The following is a 10,219-nucleotide window of genomic DNA, read 5'->3' on the forward strand; positions in this document are numbered from 1 at the left end:
AGGAACCACCACCCCAGTCTGCCACTCCTTCGGTACTGTTTCCGACTTCCACGCAATGTTGATGAGACTTGTCAACCATGACAGTCCCTCAACACCCAGAGCCTTCAGCATTTCTTGGCGGATCTCATCCAGCCCAGAGGCTTTGCCACTGTGAAGCTGTTTAACTACCTCAGTGACTTCCCCCGTGAGATTGGAATTGATCCCCCTTCATACTCCAGCTCCGCCTCTAACATAGAGGGCAGAGTTGTCGGATTCAGGAGTTCCTCAAAGTTTTCCTTCCACCGCCCTAACACACTATCAGTTGAGGTCAACAGCGTCCCATCCTTATTGTACACAGCTTGGATGGTTCCCTGCTTCCCCCTCCTGAGGTGTCGGACGGTTTTCCAGAACAACTTTGGTGCCGACCGAAAGTCCTTCTCCATGGCTTCTCCGAACTTCTCCCACACCGGCTGCTTTGCCTCTGCCACGGCTGAGGCTGCTGCCCTTCAGGCCCGTCGATACCTTGCAACTTCGTCAGGAGTACCCAGGGATAACATATCCCGGAAGGCCTCCTTCTTCAGTCGGACGGCTTCCCTGACCACCGGTGTCCACCAGGAAGTTCGAGGGTTACCGCCCCTTGAGGCACCTAAGACCTTGAGACCATAGCTCCCTGCCGCAGCTTCGGCAATGGAGGCTTTGAACACTGCCCACTCTGGTTCAATGTCCCCAGCCTCCACAGGGATGCCTGAAAAGCTCCGCTGGAGGTGTGAGTTGAAGGCCTCCTGGACTTGGGACTCCTCCAGACGTTCCCAGTTCACCTGCACTACACATTTGGGCTTACCAGGTCTGTCCAGAGGCTTCCCCCGCCACTCGACCCGACTCACCACCAGATGGTGATCAGTTGACAACTCCGCCCCTCTCTTCACCCGAGTGTCCAAAACATGCGGCCTCAGGTCCGATGATACGATAACAAAATCTATCATGGCCTAGGGTGCTCTGGTACCACGTACACTTATGAGCATCCTTATGTTCGAACATGGTGTTTGTTATGGCCAATCCATGACTAGATTAGATTCAGATTCAACTTTATTGTCATTGCACAGAGTACAAGTACTAGGACAACGAAATGCGGTCTCTGCATTTGACCCATCCTAGTGTTAGGAGCAGTGGGCTGCCATTATGTACGGCGCCCGGGGACTAGCACAGAAGACCAGTAACAAACCACCACTCCGGTTCAGATCAGGGGGGCCGTTCCTCCCAATCACTCCCCTCTAAGTGTCTCCATCATTGCCCACATGTGCGTTGAAGTCTCCCAGCAAGACTAAGGAGTCCCCTTCAGGAGCCCCATACAGGACTTTCAGGGTCTCCAAGAAGGCCGAATACTCTGAACTGCTGTTTGGTGCATAAGCACACACAACAGTCAGAGTTTTCCCCCCAATGACCCGCAGGCGTAGGGAGGCGACCTTCTCGTCCACTGGGGTAAACTCCAACAAAGCGGCACTCAACCGGGGGCTTGTGAGTATCCCCACACCCGCTCGGCGCCTCACACCTTGGGCAACTCCGGAGAAGAATAGAGTCCAACCCCTATCCAGAAGTAAGGTTCCAGAGCCGACGCTGTGCGTAGAGGTGAGCCCCACCAGATCCAACTGGTAAAGCTCCACCTCCCGCACAAGCTCCGGCTCCTTCCCCCCAGAGAGGTGACATTCCACGTCCCCAAAGCCAGCTTCTGTCGCCTGAGTCTGGTCCGTCGAGACCCTCTGCTTTCACTGCCACCCTTCTGGCAGTGCACCCGACCCCATCGTTGTTTCCCGTAGGTGGTGGGCCAGCGGGACGGAGAAGCGGAGGTGTTGCCCACGTTGCTTTTTCGGACTGTGCCCGGCCGGGCACCGTGGCAAGCCCGGCCACCAGACACTCGCTGACGAGTCCTCCTTCTGAGCTTGGCTCCAGAAGGGGATCCCGGGCTTCCTCCGGGCCGGGTATCCTCACTTCCAAGTTTGTTTGTCATGAGGTCTTTTTGAACCAATCTTAGTTTGGCCCCTTACCTGAGACCAATTTGCCATGGGAGACCCTACCAGGAACACAAGGTTCCAGACAGCACAGCCCCCAGGTTCATCGGGGCACACAAACCTCTCCACCACGATAAGGTGCTGGTTCTCGGAAAGGATGTCCAAAACCTTGATATTATATTATTGAGTTCCTTAAATCTGAGGGGTCAGAAATGGGAAGATAGTTATGATTTAATAGATTGAATTGGGCCCTAATATTCTTAAGGGGGTTGTCGTTTTGTTGTAATGCGTTCAATAGGTGTTTTTGCATGTAAATGGTCTGCAATGGTTTAAATTCCATATTCTGAAATGCTACCATTGGACACAAGGGACACTTTAAACCTGAAACCTTAAAAATAGGCCCCTTACAAGCATTGCTTTTCTCTTTCTTCAAACGTTTCTCTTATTCCCTAGTTGTTGCTTTATCTTCAGGGTCACAAGCTGAAAAGATAAGTATACACCAATTTTAAAAGCACTTATTTTGAGGCGTAACAGTAAGCAAATGCACCGAAAAATCTTCTTCTGCCACCCGTTTATTTAAGAGAATTGTGCACACACAAAGTGTTTTGTTGATCACTGTGTTGCCATGCTTCACACACATGCAGCTATTCAGCCTGATATCATGTCCTCAATAACCCCTATGTCCAATACCTTAACAAAGCACTGCATTTAATGGATGCACATTAAAAACAATAATAAAGACTGGTTTAGAAAAGTTCGACTATGAACAGTTTTCAACAAAGAGGTAAGATCTGAAGAGATGAGACATTTATGGGTCAGGGAGTTCTCTGGGTCTAGATAAGAAGATGAGTCGAGCAAGAGAAACTGGATTAGATGAAAGAAGAAATGAAAGGGTGGGTGAAAAGATAAATATTCGCTGAAAGGGAGATAGATGAGGAGATGCTCTTCTTCAGGCTCACTGGATTTTCTGTCTTTCTTCCCCTATTAGTCTCTATGGTAACTCTCTCAACCTGGACCTGATCTGAACATTAAACAGCATCGCAGACATTATCAAACATCTCCAACCAAGGGATTTCTGAAAGCAACATTTAGGACAATAACCTGAATTTCAGAATGGTACTATAGTATATGCAACAGGCAGTTAGGATAATTTATCAAAATAGTGTTCAAATCAACAATGACACAAATTACCAAGTGGTCAAAAAGACAAACTACAATAGTGTTGTATAAAAAGTAACATTTGTTTTAATCGCATTGGCCAAATTAAGCAAATTATCTTTTAACATAGGCCTAATGGTGGCCAAATATAAACATAAGAAATATAAAAGCGGTGACATTCAAACATTCAAAAACACCATTAAAACAACAATGAAAAACAAACATGAAAACCATGCTAAATCAAATAAATACAGACATGGATACAGTAAATACAAATACATACACGTAATGGTTAAGATGACAAAAACAATTATACAAATAAATACAGAAATAAGGCTTTCAAGAACGCCTCTCACTTTATTCGCTTTTTTCTCTTTCTTTTCAATTTTTTTAATGTTTATGTTTTTCAGCAGGACACAGTAGCACTGCAAAGTTCAGTCATTTATGAAAAATAACACTTCATGCTTTTTCAGCAATTTGGTCCATTTTTTTTCTTTTTTCAAGCACAAAATGAAATGGCCATGAAAGCATCTTGAGGAAAAAAAGAAGGGAAACAGCTTTTCTGACACACAGTCTTTGATGCTTCAGCACTGCAGAGCTCCTCTGAGGAACCAGCAATCAGGGCAAGACTTCACTCACCAAGTGACAGTGGAGCAGAGACATATTGGTTATAGGACATCAAAACACAACACACAGTGAGCCATGGCTCTCATGTTGAGGCAACATGCTGATAAGCAGAGGGGATCATAAACACTGAACAGGGGAGGGGTATGGTCCAATAAAAAGTGTTGTCATTTTGCAAAACATGAGTTTCATTTGAGATGCCTTGAGGGGCAGAGATGTCAATAATCAAATAACATATTTCCTTAGGCTGTTTTGTGTGTTTAAAGGCATTTCAGAAATGATAATGTTAAAATGTATGCGATAGGGGATGAGAAAACTTTATGAATACTGAAAAGTAAATAATTGTCAGTGAATTCCCGCTGTTTGTATTAAAAACACCAATTTGGTTTTCTAAAATGTTTAATTTCTCCAAATTGGACATTCCTTATATTCCAGTCATGGCATTTTGATTTGAGTTTCCTGCTTCACAACATAATAAGAGGCAAACTGTAGTGTATATGTTAATATTTATGCTGTATGTTGAATAGCTGTTGACCCCCTATTAACAAATGTTTTTTTTTCTGGATGAATGAACATCTGGTATTGTATGCTTTGGAAAACCAAGCATTATTAAACAACTCGTATGGTTAAAAAAAACCACAAAAAAACAGTGAACTTGTGTTCCTTCATGCGTTGGTCCAGTAAATTGTTATATCGCCCACTTGACAGATTTACATTAAATGTGCGTGACCCAAAGGAAGTGGCTGACCCCTCCTGATAAGGGAGATTTTTGGTTAGCTAATAGGGTTAAGGCAGTGTAATAAAACAAAGTGAATCTGGTGTGTTCATTATTGGTATCAGCTCAAATCAAATCCGCAGGCTCTTGAGGAATTGGTTATAAATTGAATAAAAAGATGGATCTATTCATCTACTGTCATTTGTTTGATCAGCATTAAGACGGAGAAGTATTCCGACAATCGAAGTTAGTCATTGATATGTTCTTCAACTTCAAACTTAGCACTGTGTAGTTAGATTCCTGTCATTGTCTTTGGATACAATTTCTGTACAGAAAAGTCAATTTACCCTTTTATGGGGTTGTATCTTTTGTTTAATAACTTACAGTATGTTACGTGGTTAAGACGCTTTTGGTGTTTGACCCAATGAAAAAGGAATGAAAGTGGTTGAAAACCAGGAAAAATTATGTAATACTACATTTCTATGTATCAAAAGACCCTTAAATTATCTAGTGAGCCCTTGAGAGTTTTAATAAGCTGAGATGCAGACATTAAATGGTTAGGTTTATTAGGAGGCTGTAGATATGTTTCCCTTAATTAATTTGATCCCTGACGTCCCTCTTAAGTTTTCCCCTAAGACAGGGCCTACAGTTTGAATTGCTTTTTTTTTAACGTTACAACAATCTCACTGCTCAAAAGGTGGTATCCTGGGGTTACAAGTTAATTAACAGGATAAGAGCAAGACCAAAAGCCTACAGACCTGCTAGTGGCTCTTAGAAGTTCCACATTTGTACAGGTTGCTTTAGGAAAAATGCTAACCGTAGCATGCTAATCGTAACATGCTAACCGTAGCATGCTGATGCACTCTCTTAGTTGAGTGTGTCCGTTTGCTAACATTTGCTAATTTGCACCAAACACAAAGTGCAGGTTATAGGAATTTAATTAGTTTACCTTGTATTTAGTCATAAACAAAATAATTGGAGGAATTACAAGTTTTGACCTGGTGCTGCCACTTGCTTAAGGAGACTCAAGCGGGATTCATCATTTAGGGGCTGTTAATGTCTGTTCAAATGGCATATTTAATGAGCTTTTAGTCCAAGTCTAAACAGGAGTTCTCCATGTGAAAATGTGCAAATCAAAAGCCATTAATACTTAAGACAGTTACATAGACAATTTTCTATGTAGTAATTTGTTTTGAGTTAGTTTAATTATTTATACATAGATATTCTTCCAGAAGATTTCTCAACGTTGTAGCCTGTTAATCTGCAAACAGCTAAAAACTCAAACAAGTTTCATTTTTCATGATGGATCTTGCTTTTAATTGCTATTGTAACATTCTTCAAATAGCGGGTCGCTTATTTTTTAAGATAATTTTGTCAGTTTTCCTGTGTTTTCAGAGTGTTTCCTTCCTTTACTCTGTGTCGGTTCCTGTGAAGGCGATTATTCCTTTCATTGGAGAACCTGTTATATCATTAAACAAGAAAATGCCCTGCAGAGTAAATGAATGCGGGACCCAACTCTCCAGCTCTTCTCCTTGGCATTCAGTGAGACTTACTTCTCAAGACAACCTGACAGAGCTTTTAATTGGAATCTTTCATTATCAAAAATATGCTATATTACATTGCACATTGTTTTAGTCTCTATGCTCCTAGGTAAATGCATTCAGAGCAAAATTAGATATTTGTTTTGGCTACCCTCACCTGAATTAATTACTGAATAAAAACACATAACTCCAAATCCCTGATAATCACCTTATCATACTATTGTTGGGAATTCCTAAGGTCTCAAAATAAATAAGAACAAAAATTAATTTTCACATTTTTAATTTGCACCCAGACACACTTGAATGCAACCAAACATGTTCTGTAATTGGCTTTGGTTTAAAGTGATGAAGCTTACCTGGGGTTAAAATAATTACAATACTGTGGAAATCCCTGGGGAAACAAAATAACAGAATGAATATGCAATGGATGAATATATTTACTTTTTACTTTTATTTTACAATATTAGATTTTCACAATCATATGCCGAAAAAGTGATTCAAAGAATAAAGTGATATAGTTAATAATAAATGAGTTGTGTTGTCCTTAATACTTCCACTTACCAACCAAATTAAAGCAGTCATCCAATCAAAATATATTACGAAGAAATGCCTTGACACCAGTTTATTTTTCTTCTAACAGATAATAAACCATTCAAGGCAGTTTAAAAGCACCCACTGACTTCTTTATATTGATCAATAAACCCATCAAGCTTCTACAGATATAATATTATGGTCATTGTGAGATATGGTGCAATAAAGACCTTATTGACCTTAACTTGGCAGGCAACAAAATAATCCCCCCACTGACCAGAGGAGGGCACTCTGGTTGGAGTGCCCTCCTCTGGTCTGAAAACTGAAAACAAAAAATGTGACATCCCCATAATTTGCCACACATACACACATGAAGACAAACACTATATGCTCAAAAACCTCCCTTATGACATCCCCCTTACACAGTCTGACATTAGCATAATTGAAATCCTCCCGTCATACACTTCTACATTCATGCTCACGTGAATAATAGCCTTCCATGTGTCATACCTAACTTCATCATACACATCGACATCCCACAGGTGTGATTGCAAACCTTACATTGCACTGAGCTCCTTCCGACCCTCGACCCCCCATCCGTTGCTGTGGAAGCCATGAGCTGATTTATCATTGATTGAAGTATCACGTAGCTAATGGGGTGCTGTGACCTGAGATGTAGGGCAAATGTACCATGAATGAAGCAGCTACAGTTGTTAGAAAATAGAACAGAGTCTAGTACAAACCTCATAGAAAGCACCAGGCCTTAAGTACATCCAGTAATATGGGCATGGGTTTCAGAACTGTTTATTTCACCAGTCTGTTAAACCAACTTAGTAGGGATCTTGCATATGGGACTTTCTGTTTATTCTCAGAGTAGCATCTTACGATCACCAATCTTTTAGAGAGAGGGCTCCAAGGCCGTTTGCCTGCATGAGACAGGAAAGTGAAAGGAGAGGCAGCTTAGATCACTAGAACTAAACTAAAGGGCCATTTATGAAATTCTATATTATCTACATGTCTTGTCAACTCAAAGATGAAAACATGGAGAATACTTGTACAGAGAGGAGTTGCGGTAGGGCTAGCTAATGGTGAAACAAATGCTGTGTACATCTCTGTGGCCAACTTTATTTTCATGTGTCATTATTGTATATTTTTCTGGATTTCTTATTTTTGATTTGTATTGATCAGGTGTACAGTGTATCATGCTGACAGGAATAATCTTCGTCCCTCAATTATAAATGAGATCATCACCTCATCTATAATCTAATTTCACAGCTGAGGGCAGTAGATAAAATATATATGTATATAATGTCTATATGCTCTTAGATACAGGGTGCACTTCAGTGTTCCATCCACCAGAGAGTGCCAGAGGCAGTGATTTTTCCCTGTCACAGTGTGAGGGGTGGGAACGCTTTCTTGCACTGCCTGGCTGAGTGACTTACTAGCTTCTTCAGCCTGACCTAATAAATCACATTACCGGGGCCAGCAGTGTAATTACTAGCCAGCTGTCATGCCTCTTTTTTGTCTCTGGACTGGAGTGTGAGGACTGGAATGTGAGAACTGGACTGGACTGCAGCAGAGCCTGCAGAGTGGAATGGACAGAAATCCAATAGAGCGGTCTGAACTGGACTCAGATGAGTTACAGTGAATGAAATTGGAAAATCCATGATCCAGATCAGCACTAACAAAGCTCCTTAACCCTAAATGACAACTCCACTTTGCTGCAAGAGTCTTGGATTTAGAAATATTTGTTTAAGCCAGCAGATGCAGCTTTATATTTTTTTCAGAGTGGTTTGTGATTTTATAATTTCCCCTAGTTCTCTCCTTCTCGTCTGTTGCACTGTTATAGTTATTTTTGCTGCATTCTGAGATCTATCCATTGACATTGATGGGTACAATGCTACCATAAATCCTGTAAAAGTAATAATAATAATAATAATAATAATAATAATAATAATAATAATAATAATAATAATAATAATAATAATAATAATAATAATAATAATAATAATAATAATAATAATTGAAATAAACCCTTTTTTTTGGCTAATGGCCCCTCTACTCTAACTGAATTTTGAATTATCTGTCTGATCTTCCATCTTTACTATGGCCTACAACTGTCAGTAGGAACAGACTGGTTTTAATTTCCTGTTACATTCAGACATGTCAGTTAAATATGCTGATGATGCTTATTTCCACAATGTAAGAAGAATATGTTTTACAATAGGAACTGAACCATGATGTTGCCCAGTTTACAGAGCAGACCAGAATGAGTTGCCTTAAATATCCTGTGAGCTACAGCATTTACCTAATAAGATCTAATCTTTCTGACCCTCATATTTTTTTATGGACTACAGAACAGTGTTGTAGAAACAGAAATCTACAAATAGATTCATGTATTAGTACTGTGGAATGCTTGTCAAGTCTCTAGTACAATTCAGACACATAAAGAATAATTGAATGTATAACGCACTTCACCGTTTGCAGGAAAGGGTTGCAGATGCTTCCATTTACAGAGATAACTTCTAATCACGTGTGTCTGCTTTTGTAAACTCTTATTATGAGGAACATTTTATAAACAGTTGATATTTCTAATATTGCACAGTTCAGAGAACAGAGTCAAACTGAAATCAAGACTCTCGGGCTCTTGAAGTGAGGCGGACAATAACCTTCCTTTAATCTGATCTCATGGTGTGGCAATAAAGTCAGTGCTGGCTGCCTAATATTGGCTTCTGCAGGAGGGCAAGATAGATAGATGTGGGTGTGTGTGTTGTTGTGCGTGTATTTGTGTAGGTGAAGCTTTGGCTGATGACAGTCAGCGGGAGATCCAGTACCCCCTCCTGAGCCTGACTCCATCAGTGAGAGAAGAGGAGACGAGCAGCATCGAGGATGACGGAGGGGGGTGAAAATGTGATTTTGTGACCGTGTACGTGCGCGTGAGTGAAATAGACAGAGAAGATAGAATATAATGTTCTGTATGTCACTCTTGATTCCTAAACCAGCAAAGAATGTATGTGAAAATTGGAATATAACATGTACAAGGGTAAAAAAAAAGTATCAAGTTGTGTGTCTGAGAAACTTTTGGAATAAGTTATTTTAGATATACAATGACTTATGTGCCCTCCACACGTACACATATCGTCTGATTCAAAATACAATATATGAACCTGATAATGACCGTAATAGTGCCCCTTTAAAAAAAAAACCTTGGATCAAGTACTTAAGTGGTTTTTTGGCCTTCATCTTCATTAGTTATGATAACATTGCATTCGTTAAGATCATTGCAGCGATTTGACCACACATTGCTACAAAGTTCGGTGCGAGAAAGAAACAAAAGCAGTAAGATTGGAAACCATAAATTTGTATCTGGAGGTAAAACGAAAAGAGAAATGCGATAGGTCAAAGTTAAACCAGACATTGAAAAACAGTGCATTTCCCATTTCCATTTTGACTGATGCTGTCATTTTCCTCCCAGGACAGTCTTGAAGAAGAGAATGAAAAAAAAACTGATAGGGTAAATAATTGCAAAATTGGAGATAAAAATGTTTCTCGTAAAAAAAGTCCAATTTGAGTGAGAACAGTTTCAAAGCGCCACATTAGAAATAAATAAATTCACAATGGGTTGGGATAAAGGTAGGCTTTGTTATTGTATTTTGGGAAAACAG

This window comes from Eleginops maclovinus, chromosome 13 (genome assembly GCF_036324505.1).
Source record: "Eleginops maclovinus isolate JMC-PN-2008 ecotype Puerto Natales chromosome 13, JC_Emac_rtc_rv5, whole genome shotgun sequence".
NCBI lineage: Eukaryota > Metazoa > Chordata > Actinopteri > Perciformes > Eleginopidae > Eleginops > Eleginops maclovinus.